General features: G+C 35.2%; 1 protein-coding gene across 6 annotated transcripts in view; it reads left to right on the forward strand.

Moving 5' to 3' along the window:
• The window catches only part of LOC138306450 (uncharacterized), a 158,887-nt gene that overhangs the window by 111,294 nt on the left and 33,760 nt on the right, over nt 1-13,833 (forward strand). For 3 of the 6 annotated variants that reach the window (XR_011205862.1, XR_011205859.1, XR_011205860.1), the window contains 2 exons: nt 2,808-2,955; nt 4,036-4,208. The exons of 2 other annotated variants lie outside the window; for them this stretch is intronic. The gene's annotated coding sequence lies outside the window, so the exon portion shown is untranslated. Of the gene's footprint in view, nt 1-219; nt 1,239-2,807; nt 2,956-4,035; nt 4,209-13,833 lie in introns of those variants that run through there. One more of the 6 variants, XR_011205858.1, reaches the window with a different exon arrangement.

Here is a 13,833-nt window from a genome sequence, read left to right on the forward strand (position 1 = left end):
ATTGATATATAAAAAATTAAATAATTCTTATGCAAATCAAAAATGATAAATAAAAGTAATATCAAACATCTTTATAGAAAAAAAATTGAATTATTTCATTTCCATAAAATTATTTTGAAAACTATAAACAAATCTTCTAATTCAGACTTATAGAATTATATAATGTTTTATTTATCGATGTCATCGAAAAATAAAGTAAGAAATAAACAGACTGTTAAATCCGGAAATAGTTCGGCTTCTTTATTATTATAACGCACCATCCGGAACTCCTCTTTATTTTCTTCCGAAAACGTCGTTTCCCGGCAATCTGGCTCAACGGTATAGGATCTAGCCCCCACCACACAAACGTATCTTGTATTTAATGTCAACGCCGATAAGAGCAGGTGACAGCTATGTCTCGACATGGGAATGTTTTAACAACAACGACCTGCAGGTTTTTCAAGATATATGGCAGCTCTTTATCACGACAGTTGTCTAGAAACGCACAGCGAAGATGCTTATCCACATTACGAAACCGTAGAACTAGTCAATGTCAGTCAAATCAGGATAAGATGTTTGGCAGTGTGAACGTGACTGGTTATAACAATCATTTGATCCTGAAAACTATTTGTATTCAAAACTTTTACTTAACGACCCACGGATTTTCCATATCCACGAAAAGGCACAGTGGAAAGCCTTCTCCTGGTAACATGCATCCTCGATATTCCAGGGGTTCCGATCACTTACGATCTCTACACCCCTGGACTATCTCATAGTAAAACTGGAGGCAACAGAATAGAACAGGTAATTTAGTCATATGATGTACATCAAAAGAGCCGTATAACGGTACACTGTGGTTGACTGTGTGGCTTTGATGTTAGGCGTCGCTCTCTCTGTAGTCTTCAAAGGAAATCTTTGCTAGCCTGTGATTGGTCAAATGTTTTCCGCTGAGCTGCCTTCAATTTCACTATGAGATAGTCCAGGGGTGTAGAGATCGTAAGTGATCGGAACCCCTGGAATATCGAGGATGGGTAACATGAAAAGACAACTGCAATCAGGAATGTATGGAGAGACGATTCGAGGACGAATTTTTGACATTAGAAATACTTCAAAACTCGTGACGTCATTCACTCAAATGCCACTGTTCGAGATAAAGAGAAATTGGATGTTACATGTTTAACCGTCATGTCATTTAGCCCATTTTAGGTAAAATAGAAAAGAGTTTCTCTGCTGGACAGTTTATGGAGGGAGCTGACATGGTAAGTTATCACCATATGTGTTTGATTCTTTTACTCTCAGAAACAAAAACAAAAAATGGTGTAAATTACTAAACAAGAGGCCCATGGGCTTCAACGGTCACCTGAGTTAGAATATATAATGAAACAAATAATGAAACAAATTAAAGACATATAAACACTATATATGCTGGGCCTTGAAGTTGGTCAGTGATTTATAAATTTGACTTTTTAGACTATGAAGAGTAAACCTGTGAACTTTAAGGTATTTTTTGAAATTTTAATCATTTTGACCCTGTTTGATCCTGCCCCTCTGGTCCCCCAGGAGGTCATCGAGGACGGATATGGATGTTAAAATGCTATATCTTAGGCTAATAATTCTAATCAAGTTTGACTAATTTCCTATGAAAATTGGGCAAATAATGTTCACAAATATGTTTTTCCTATATAAACTAAAGTAAACTTGACCCCTTACCAGGGGGTAACGTGAGACCCCAAGGTCATATAATTCACAATTTTTATAAAACACCTTATGACCTTTCCATCTATAATTATTTGATTCTACTATTTCCAGAATTTCAGAAGATCTTTGAAGTTTTATCCTATTTGACCCTTTTTTATCCCCGCCCCTCTGCCCCCTGGGGGTCGGCCAGGACCAATGTGGGTATGATATTAAAATGCTATCTCAGGCTAAAAATTTTTACCAAGTTTGACTCATTTCAAAAAATGATCATTAATGTGTTTTCCTATATAAACTATAGTAAACTTGACCCCTAGGCCTCCCCAAGGGGAAACATGAGACCCCAGGGTCATATAATTTACATTTTTTATAAAACAAACTTTAAGACCTTTTCATCTATAAAGTGTATTTGATTCTACCATTTCAAGAATTTTAGAAGAATATTTTTGAAGTTTTAGCCTATTTGACCTTTTTTGGCCCCGCCCCTCTGCCCCCAGCGGGATCGGCCTGGACCAATATGGATATGATGTTAAAATGCTATCTCATACTGATAATTCTCACAACATTTGACTCATTTCCTATTACAAATGACCAAATAATGCTCAAAAATGTGTTTTCCCAATATAAACTATAGTAAACTTAACCTCCTTCCCAAGGAGAAACTAGAGACCCCAGGGTCATATAATTCACAATTTTTATAAAACACCTTAAGACCTTTCTATCTATGAAGAGTGTTTGATTCTACCACATCTGTGAGTAGAGAAGAAGATTTTTGAAATTTTACTCAATTTTACCCCTTTTGGCCCCTCCCACAGCCCCCTGGGGGGTGGGGGCCATATAATTCACAATTTTGATTGGCCTTATGCCTTAGAAGGTTTGTGTAAAATTTCATTGAAATTGCTTCAGCAGGTTTGGAGAAGAAGGCGAAAATGTAAATTGTTTACAGACATACGACGGACGACGACAGACAAAAGGCGATTAGAATAGGTCACTTGAGACTTCGTTATCGTGGGAGAATTATAGGACCATGAATCCCACAAGAAGGCAATTTAATGCTTTAATATACACATGGGTGAGGTTCCTTTGACCACGGCTGTTAATACTTATATGTAACATTTCTTTTTAATTTTCAGACAATAGCAGAGATGATATTGAACCGTATAGATATATAAACACAGAATTACTCAACATGCTGAATGATGAGGTCATCTTCGACTTAATTATCCTTTGTGAACGAGCGCACGCTGTGTTCATATGAGATTGAATAACTTCAGAACAAAGGTACATGGATTCGTAATTCTTCTGTTATTAACAAGAGGCCCAGAGGGCCTGTATCGCTCACCTGGTTTGTAATGCCAAGTAATGTTCTGAATACAGGTTCATTGTTTCTTTTCTGAAGGAATTTGAATATTTACCATTAATTCCCCTATTGGGCCCCACCCCTCCTACCCCCAGGGGGTCAGAGCCAAAATTTATAGAAGTTCTGTTCCCCTTACCTCAAGGATGTTTGTGGCCAAATTTGGTTACAATCCATGCAGAACACTATGACTAGTAGCGATTTAAAGGATTTACCTCTATTTCCCCTTTTGGGCCCCGCCCCTCCTGCGCCTGTGGTCAGAGCCAAACATTATACAAGTTCTGTTCCCCTCCCCCAAGGATTTTTGTGGCCAAATTTGGTTACAATCCATGCAGAACTTTAGAACAAGTAGCGATTTATAGGATTTACTTCAATTTCCCCTATTGGGCCCCGCCCCTCCTGCCCCCGATGGTTATGGTTCAGTCTACAAGATGGCCGACAGGCCACCATCTTGGATTTTGATGATTTATGATTTGATGATTTATGTTTGTTACAGCTATTTCTCAGGAAGTACTGAAGGGATCTTTCTTTAATTTCATATGTAGTTTATAGTTGAAGTTTGAAAAGCAAAGAAAAGATCCCTCTTTCTATTGTCAGACATATATGTAGATCATTCTTTGGTAGACCCTATTAACAACCAGAATCATAAAGCTATTCTCCCCTGAAATTTCATTATGGGCTGTTCTATATCTTGAACCAGAAGAGACCAAATATTCTTCAGGGGTAATTTGGTTAGGAATGTTATTGGACAGGCTAGTTAAAGTGCAGGAACATTACAACCACTTACATTCAAATCACAAAATTTTAAAATCGTTTAAATTTAATTTTTCTTGTTTTTTTTTTGTCCAAATCATGAGAATTTTGACTCACAAAAATAATTAGCTGTGTTACGGTATTCTACTAGCACCGATGTGCAATATGATGTTTTGTATAAAAAAATTCCTAGGTAAATTGAAAATGAAATGAAATATTCTTTGTTTTGATTTTTTATAATCTTGTTACAGATGTTCACAGAGGTATACTTACGACGAGCCTCACGGTAACTGGAAAATTCACGGCTTCACCTTCCTCATTGACGTCCCGGAACTTTTCATCGCATATATACTTTAAATTTTGTACTCTGATTTGTATTGAAATTTATATTTTATGTATGAATTGATTAAAGGATTCACAGATATTTCTTCTTCATTATTTTTATGCTATGAATTCTATTTTTGAATACTCATGGTAGCATAATATTGATAATGATAGCATAAAAGAAATTGAGTGTAATGATGAATATTAAGAGCAATTTTTTACTTTTAGGATTTACTAAATACCCGAAGTAAAACTTTTAAATTGATGTTGTTGAGTGGTTCAGATGTCTCGACGTATTACTTTTAGCCCTCCATCTCTAGGTTATGAATTCGAATCCTATATGGCGCAGATGTGATGTATTGGCAGCTGGTTGGTGATTAATAATTATTGGTGGTTGGTGGTTTTTCCCCATGGTACTCAGGCTTTCCTCCACTTACAAACCTGGCACGTCCTTAAATGACCCTGGCTGTTAATAGGACATTTAATTAATAAAACCAAATTTAAATTTATCGGATTGGTTGAAATTACATTGATCTATCCTCAATATTCAAGGGGTTACTATCACTGACGTCATATCCACCCTTGGACTATTTATAGTAAAACTAAATTTAAAGGCCCACTACCTTTCCGGAGCAAAATTTAAAGGTTTCCTAAAAAAAATAATAACATAAGAAAATATATATCGATGGCTTAAGATGAGGTTACAACACCAAACATATGCAAGATTTCCTGTCTAATATACGATAACAGTGGAGATTTATTTCACTGTTTTGCCGTCTGGCGCAGTGATAGCCAACTACCGCGCGGCATTTAGGACGACGGCGGGAAACATAAAACGACCCGCGTTATGAAAAGTAACATTTTATTTATTCTTATTAAACAGTTCAGAAGGTGATGATAAGTGTGCTAGTAAACGTATAGTTAATACAGTAGTAATATAGTTGTGACTCTACAAAATTATTGATCTCGTTTTACATTCCTATTTTAAAAATTAAAAGCCGTTTCAGAAAGGTAGTGGCCCTTTAAATTTATCGGATTGGTTGAAATTACATTGATCTATCCTCAATATTTAAGGGGTTACTATCACTGACGTCATATCCACCCCTGGACTATTTATAGTAAAACTGAAGGCAGTTCAGGAGAGAAGACATTGACCAATCACGGAGACTTTCTTTGAAGAATACTGAGAAAGCATCACCAAATGCCACACAGTAGCATTTATTTGATTCATTTGATGTACACCAAATGATCAAAATTATCTGTTGCCCTCAGGTTTGCTATGATATTTTCCAGGGATATAACACAGACAGGAGGAAAAGCAGTTTATCCTCCTAAATTGTCAATAATGGTTATTTTGAAATATTTATTTTCTAAATATTCCGTCTTTGCATATCACAGAGTGATCTCCCTTGTGGGTAGGTATCCATAATGACGTCTTTATTTTGTGAGCGAAATTCATGTCATTTTCTCTGAAAAGTATGATGTTTTGTAATTATACTCGCAAGCACGCGACATCACAAGCAATACCTCCCAGCAAGGGCAGATAACTCTGTAATATACAAATACGAAATAGATAACAAATAACATCCTATTTGATTACACAGCATTTAATTAGGAACTGTCATTTACAACGATTGTTGTACAAGTATAATGAAAATGTTTATAATTAACATAAATTATGAAACAATACAGAAAGAACAATATAGATAGGATATTAAATGTTCATTGCATTTCATAGGAAGTTTCATCAAACAAGTCATATGAAATGAACACAAATATTTTCATCACATTACTAAAACAACCTACATTTCGAAGAATCTCAACGTCGAAATGTGTTGTAAAAATCCAGCAGAGGCCGCCATTTTGTCACGATGTCATTGAATCATGATGTCACATCATTGTTTACCAACGTCACGTCATGACGTCACAATGAATTTCTGGCCAATGAAAGTCGTTCCAGGTTATAATATTATTATCCAAAAACATGTTACATGGGCCAAATCTCTGGTTATCAGGCTGATTATGTGAAAAAACAAATATCCTTTAAATGACATATTTACAATTAGCATACACAGAATTTAATTATAACATTGAGTACAAAAGAAAATTAAAAATAGTGCAATTGAAAATAACAAAGTTAATATGCGAAATATTGTAGACGCAAAATAACGGTGGATTACAGTAGCCTACCATCATTGTATATAACGACCACACAAGGAACAGAGGGAAACCTGTCTATGACGACCACCTAAGGCACATTGGAAACCTGTCTATAATGACCATCCAGGGGCATTGGAAACCTGTCTATAATGACCATCCAAGGAACAGAGATAAACCTGTCTATGACGACCACCTAAGGGACATTGGAAACCTGTCTAAAATGACCACACAAGGGACATGTGAAACCTGTCTATAACGACAACCTTAGGGACATTGGAAACCTGTCTATAATGACCACCAAGTGGACATGTGAAACCTGTCTATAACGACCACCAAAGGGCCATGGGGAACCTGTCTATAACGACCACCCAAGGGCCATGTGAAACCTGTCTATAACGACCACCCAAAGGGCAAAGGGAACCTGTCTATAACAATCACCCAAGGGACATTGGAAACCTGTCTATAATGACCATCAAAGGGCCATGTGAAACCTGTCCATAACGACCACACAAGGGACATGGGGAACCTGTCTATAATGACCACCCAAGAGCCATGTGAAACCTGTCCATAACGACCACCCAAGAGACATTTGGGAAACCTGTATATATATAACGACCACCCAAAGGGCAAAAGGAACCCGTCTATAACGACTGCACTAAGAACTAAAACCTATCCATTACGACCATCCAAGGGGCATTGGAAACCTGTTTATATCGAACACCCAAGGGACACGGGGAAACCTTATGGCCACCTAAGGGACATAGGGAGACTTTTCTCTACCGACCACTCAAGTAGACATGGGGAACCTGTCTATAATGACCACCCAAGGGACATGGGGAAACCTGTCTATAAAGACCACACAAGGAACAGTGGGAAACCTGTCTATAAAGACCTCACAAGGAACAGTGGGAAACCTGTCTAAAAGACCATTCAAGGGCACGTTGGAAAACCTGTCTATAATGACCACTTAAGGAACATCGGAAACCTGTCTATAACGACCACCCAAGGGAACATTGGGAAACCTGTCTATAACGACCATTCAAGGGCATGTTGGAAAACCTGTCTATAATGACCACTTAAGGAACATTGGGAAACCTGTCTATAACGACCACCCAAGGGAACATGGGGAAACCTGTCTAAAATGACCACCAAAGGGGCATTGGGAAACCTGTCTATAACGACCATTCAAGGGGACATTGGGAAACCTGTCTATAACGACCACCCAAGGGGACATGGGGAAACCTGTCTATAAAGACCACACAAGGAACAGTGGGAAACCTGTCTATAACGACCGCTCATGGGGACATTGAGAACCTGTCTAAAATGACCACCCAAGGGGCATTGGGAAACCTGTCTATAACGACCACCCAAGGGGACATGGGGAAACCTGTCTATAAAGACCACACAAGGAACAGTGGGAAACCTGTCTATAACGACCACTCATGGGGACATTGGGAACCTGTCTATAACGACCACCCAAGGGGCATTGGGAAACCTGTCTATAACGACCACCCAAGGGAACGTACCAATTGATACCAATGTACATATTTAATGTTGTAATGTCATCTGAACATAGCGGGAATAATGTTTTTAAGAAAAAAAAATGTTTAAGAGCATTTCCCCAATTCTGCATGTTTTGCTCCAAATACAGCAGTTTAACAATTTTTCTCAAAACAATTCTTCATTTTAAGTTTAAAGAATGTACGTCAAATACAACAATTTAAATACGAAATAACAGTTTTGAAAATTTGACAAGATTTTGGGGCCAAAAAGGGTGCAGACCATACATAGTTCTTTAAACACGTGAGCACGTTTTGTCAGTTATTTAAGGAATAGCTTGAAAATATTTTTTTATGTTATGGAAATCTGAGTGTACTCTAAATAAACAGCGAATTGATGAGAGTACACTCAGATTTTTGTGTTATATCTCCATAACATAAAAAAATTATTCAAATTAATCCTTATAATTCAATTAACTAAAGAAAATCTCTTCAATACTCAAAATTCATTTTGGGACTCTTTTTTCTATGAAATCATAACGCCGACATCTCAGCCAATTAGAAGCAACGTTACAAACGGCGACGCCATTTTTTCCTTTATGGGCTGATTAAGTAAATTTTTAAGCCAATGAAAAGGCTCGTAACAAGCAAAATTGAATTATAGTTGTATAAATCAAGAACACATATGGACCATTGGGTGTTCTAGCATATCATTAACGCGCCATGATAGATATGCTAGAAAACCCAATGTAGAATGTATGTTAAATACCAGTGAATGTAAACAAAATATGACAACCAATGTTTATATTTATATGTAATTAGTCACTGCCGTTATAACAAAGTTGTTAAATACAAAATAAAGTATGAAAATAAATTTGTATAGAGAAAAATGTGATTTGGTAGGAAATAATGGATTCCAACCGCTTTTAGTATGTTTCCATGGACAACCGACAGAAAATAACATTAGATGAAATAGTCTTATAGATAAACGAGATACACAACACTAGCTTCAATCCGTTTGAAATATTTCAAATAGAGTATATTTTATATTGATCAATGTTAAGAAATATTTTAATAAACTTCATTGAATGACAGTACAAGAGTATTAGTTCCATGCAAAAATGTTTCCCGGACACTGACGTAAACCTAGTATGCAAGAGCCTAAGTGTCAATGTGAATACTGGAAATTATCATACATTGGGTTTAGTAGTAACATATAGGTACTGTGTAGTGGTAATGTAAATACTGGAAATTATCATACATTGGGTTTAGTAGTAACATATAGGTACTGTGTAGTGGTAATGTAAATACTGGAAATTATCATACATTGGGTTTAGTAGTAACATATAGGTACTGTGTAGTGGTAATGTAAATACTGGAAATTATCATACATTGGGTTTAGTAGTAACATGTAGGTACTGTGTAGTGGTAATGTAAATACTGGAAATTATCATACATTGGGTTTAGTAGTAACATGTAGGTACTGTGTAGTGGTAATGTAAATACTGGAAATTATCATACATTGGGTTTAGTAGTAACATGTAGGTACTGTGTAGTGGTAATGTAAATACTGGAAATTATCATACATTGGGTTTAGTAGTAACATATAGGTACTGTGTAGTGGTAATGTAAATACTGGAAATTATCATACATTGGGTTAGTAGTAACATATAGGTACTGTGTAGTGGTAATGTAAATATTGGAAATTATCATACATTGGGTTTAGTAGTAACATATAGGTACTGTGTAGTGGTAATGTAAATACTGGAAATTATCATACATTGGGTTTAGTAGTAACATGTAGGTACTGTGTAGTGGTAATGTAAATACTGGAAATTATCATACATTGGGTTTAGTAGTAACATATAGGTACTGTGTAGTGGTAATGTAAATACTGGAAATTATCATACATTGGGTTTAGTAGTAACATGTGTAGTGGTACTGTGTAGTGGTAATGTAAATACTGGAAATTATCATACATTGGGTTTAGTAGTAACATATAGGTACTGTGTAGTGGTAATGTAAATACTGGAAATTATCATACATTGGGTTTAGTAGTAACATATAGGTACTGTGTAGTGGTAATGTAAATATTGGAAATTATCATACATTGGGTTTAGTAGTAACATATAGGTACTGTGTAGTGGTAATGTAAATACTGGAAATTATCATACATTGGGTTTTAGTTATAGTAGTGTATGGTAATATATAGGTATACATGGGTTGTAGTGGTAATGTAATGTAAATACTGGAAATTATCATACATTGGGTTTAGTAGTAACATATAGGTACTGTGTAGTGGTAATGTAAATACTGGAAATTATCATACATTGGGTTTAGTAGTAACACTCGGTTTAGTAGTAACTGTGTAGTGGTAATGTAAATATTGGAAATTATCATACATTGGGTTTAGTAGTAACATATAGGTACTGTGTAGTGGTAATGTAAATACTGGAAATTATCATACATTGGGTTTAGTAGTAACATATAGGTACTGTGTAGTGGTAATGTAAATACTGGAAATTATCATACATTGGGTTTAGTAGTAACATATAGGTACTGTGTAGTGGTAATGTAAATACTGGAAATTATCATACATACATGTAGTGGTAATGTAAATACTGGAAATTATCATACATTGGGTTTAGTAGTAACTGTGTAGTGGTAATGTAAATATTGGAAATTATCATACATTGGGTTCAGTAGTAACATGTAGGTACTGTGTAGTGGTAATGTAAATACTGGAAATTATCATACATTGGGTTTAGTAGTAACATATAGGTACTGTGTAGTGGTAATGTAAATACTGGAAATTATCATACATTGGGTTTAGTAGTAACATATAGGTACTGTGTAGTGGTAATGTAAATACTGGAAATTATCATACATTGGGTTTAGTAGTAACATATAGGTACTGTGTAGTGGTAATGTAAATACTGGAAATTATCATACATTGGGTTTAGTAGTAACATATAGGTACTGTGTAGTGGTAATGTAAATACTGGAAATTATCATACATTGGGTTTAGTAGTAACATATAGGTACTGTGTAGTGGTAATGTAAATACTGGAAATTATCATACATTGGGTTTAGTAGTAACATATAGGTACTGTGTAGTGGTAATGTAAATACTGGAAATTATCATACATTGGGTTTAGTAGTAACATATAGGTACTGTGTAGTGGTAATGTAAATATTGGAAATTATCATACATTGGGTTTAGTAGTAACATATAGGTACTGTGTAGTGGTAATGTAAATACTGGAAATTATCATACATTGGGTTTAGTAGTAACATATAGGTACTGTGTAGTGGTAATGTAAATACTGGAAATTATCATACATTGGGTTTAGTAGTAACATATAGGTACTGTGTAGTGGTAATGTAAATACTGGAAATTATCATACATTGGGTTTAGTAGTAACATATAGGTACTGTGTAGTGGTAATGTAAATACTGGAAATTATCATACATTGGGTTTAGTAGTAACTGTGTAGTGGTAATGTAAATACTGGAAATTATCATACATTGTAGTGGTAATGTAAATACTGGAAATTATCATACATTGGGTTTAGTAGTAACATATAGGTACTGTGTAGTGGTAATGTAAATACTGGAAATTATCATACATTGGGTTTAGTAGTAACATGTAGGTACTGTGTAGTGGTAATGTAAATACTGGAAATTATCATACATTGGGTTTAGTAGTAACTGTGTAGTGGTAATGTAAATACTGGAAATTATCATACATTGGGTTTAGTAGTAACATATATGTACTGTGTAGTGGTAATGTAAATATTGGAAATTATCATACATTGGGTTCAGTAGTAACTGTGTAGTGGTAATGTAAATACTTGAAATTATCATACATTGGGTTTAGTAGTAACATATAGGTACTGTGTAGTGGTAATGTAAATACTGGAAATTATCATACATTGGGTTTAGTAGTAACATATGTAGGTACTGTGCAGTGGTAATGTAAATACTGGAAATTATCATACATTGGGTTTAGTAGTAACATATAGGTACTGTGTAGTGGTAATGTAAATACTGGAAATTATCATACATTGGGTTTAGTAGTAACATATAGGTACTGTGTAGTGGTAATGTAAATACTGGAAATTATCATACATTGGGTTTAGTAGTAACTGTACTGTGTAGTGGTAATGTAAATACTGGAAATTATCATACATTGGGTTTAGTAGTAACATATAGGTACTGTGTAGTGGTAATGTAAATACTGGAAATTATCATACATTGGGTTTAGTAGTAACATATAGGTACTGTGTAGTGGTAATGTAAATACTGGAAATTATCATACATTGGGTTTAGTAGTAACATGTAGGTACTGTGTAGTGGTAATGTAAATACTGGAAATTATCATACATTGGGTTTAGTAGTAACATATAGGTACTGTGTAGTGGTAATGTAAATACTGGAAATTATCATACATTGGGTTTAGTAGTAACAGTAGGTACTGTGTAGTGGTAATGTAAATACTGGAAATTATCATACATTGGGTTTAGTAGTAACTGTGCAGTGGCAATGTAAATATTCGGCTATGTGTGTCTTGTATGACAGTCAGTTTACATGCACAAAGTCTTGTAATATAATGTAGTTGTATAGCAGGTATATATTGTGTAGTAGGTCGGCCAGGGTAATATTTTACATGTATACCGAGATATTTAAATACCCACAGTTTACCTGGGATGTATTGTCTGATGTGTCACTGATAATATGTCCTGGTTTGAATTATTCTCTACCTACATGAGTATCAATGCCTAATTATCCATTGAACAGTTCTAGATAGAATCGGGGTCTTTTATGAGCATTTATAATATAAGCTCATGTGTTTCTTAAAGTTGATAATAAAAGATCTACTATACAACCTCTTAGCCATTCAGAGGACTGTGAATAATTATGTTTGTTCCACAAGAATGGTATTTAGATGACATTGTCAGCTTTAAGCCTCGTTAATAACAAATGCTGCGACGTATTCGGTTGTTATATGTGTCCTAAACTTGAACGTGTTACAAAAGTAGATGAATCTACAATAAAGTAATAAATGTTTGATAATCACTTTTTCAAATCCACAGAAGTATTTTCAAAACAGGATATTATCACGGTGATGTTGAAGAAATGTAAATATATCTTGTTTATTATTTTACATTTTCTTTCATTGGCACTCCATTCTTTCGAGCATAGAAAGTTTGTATGGCCTTTCTAAAATTCTAATTAAAAAAAACAAAACGCCGCTCATAAATGCACATGACACAGAAAGTAAAACAAACAAATTTTTTTTTTGCTTGGGCAAAACAGAAGTAAGATAACACTCAACGTCAGAATAAAAGATTAAAGCGATTCCTCTAGCCCAGGGTAAAGCATTTATTTATTGATCTTCCTCACCCAGACAAAAGAACTAAGTTAATTACTTACTGTAAAATACCTTACACAGGAACAAACACCGTAAAAATAATATTACATTTCTGGTTATGAGAAATGCAGAAATAAACGACAGACTCAAAGAAAAATATTTTCATTCCGGAACAGGAACACAAATCATCTTTGTCTAGACCAAGACATACCACTGGAAGCTTCATGTTACTGGTCCAGGACATAAACACAAATCATCTTTGTCTAGACCAAGACATACCACTAGAAGCTTCATGTTACTGGTCCAGGACATAAACACAAATCATCTTTGTCTAGACCAAGACATACCACTGGAAGCTTCATGTTACTGGTCCAGGACATAAACACACAAATCATCTTTGTCTAGACCAAGACATACCACCACTGGAAGCTTCATGTTACTGGTCCAGGACATAAACACAAATCATCTTTGTCTAGACCAAGACATACCACTGGAAGCTTCATGTTACTGGTCCAGGACATAAACACAAATCATCTTTGTCTAGACCAAGACATACCACTGGAAGCTTCATGTTACTGGTCCAGGACATAAACACAAATCATCTTTGTCTAGACCAAGACATACCACTGGAAGCTTCATGTTACTGGTCAAGGACATAAACACAAATCATCTTTGTCTAGACCAAGACATAC

Source organism: Argopecten irradians, chromosome 13 (assembly GCF_041381155.1).
Source record: "Argopecten irradians isolate NY chromosome 13, Ai_NY, whole genome shotgun sequence".
NCBI lineage: Eukaryota > Metazoa > Mollusca > Bivalvia > Pectinida > Pectinidae > Argopecten > Argopecten irradians.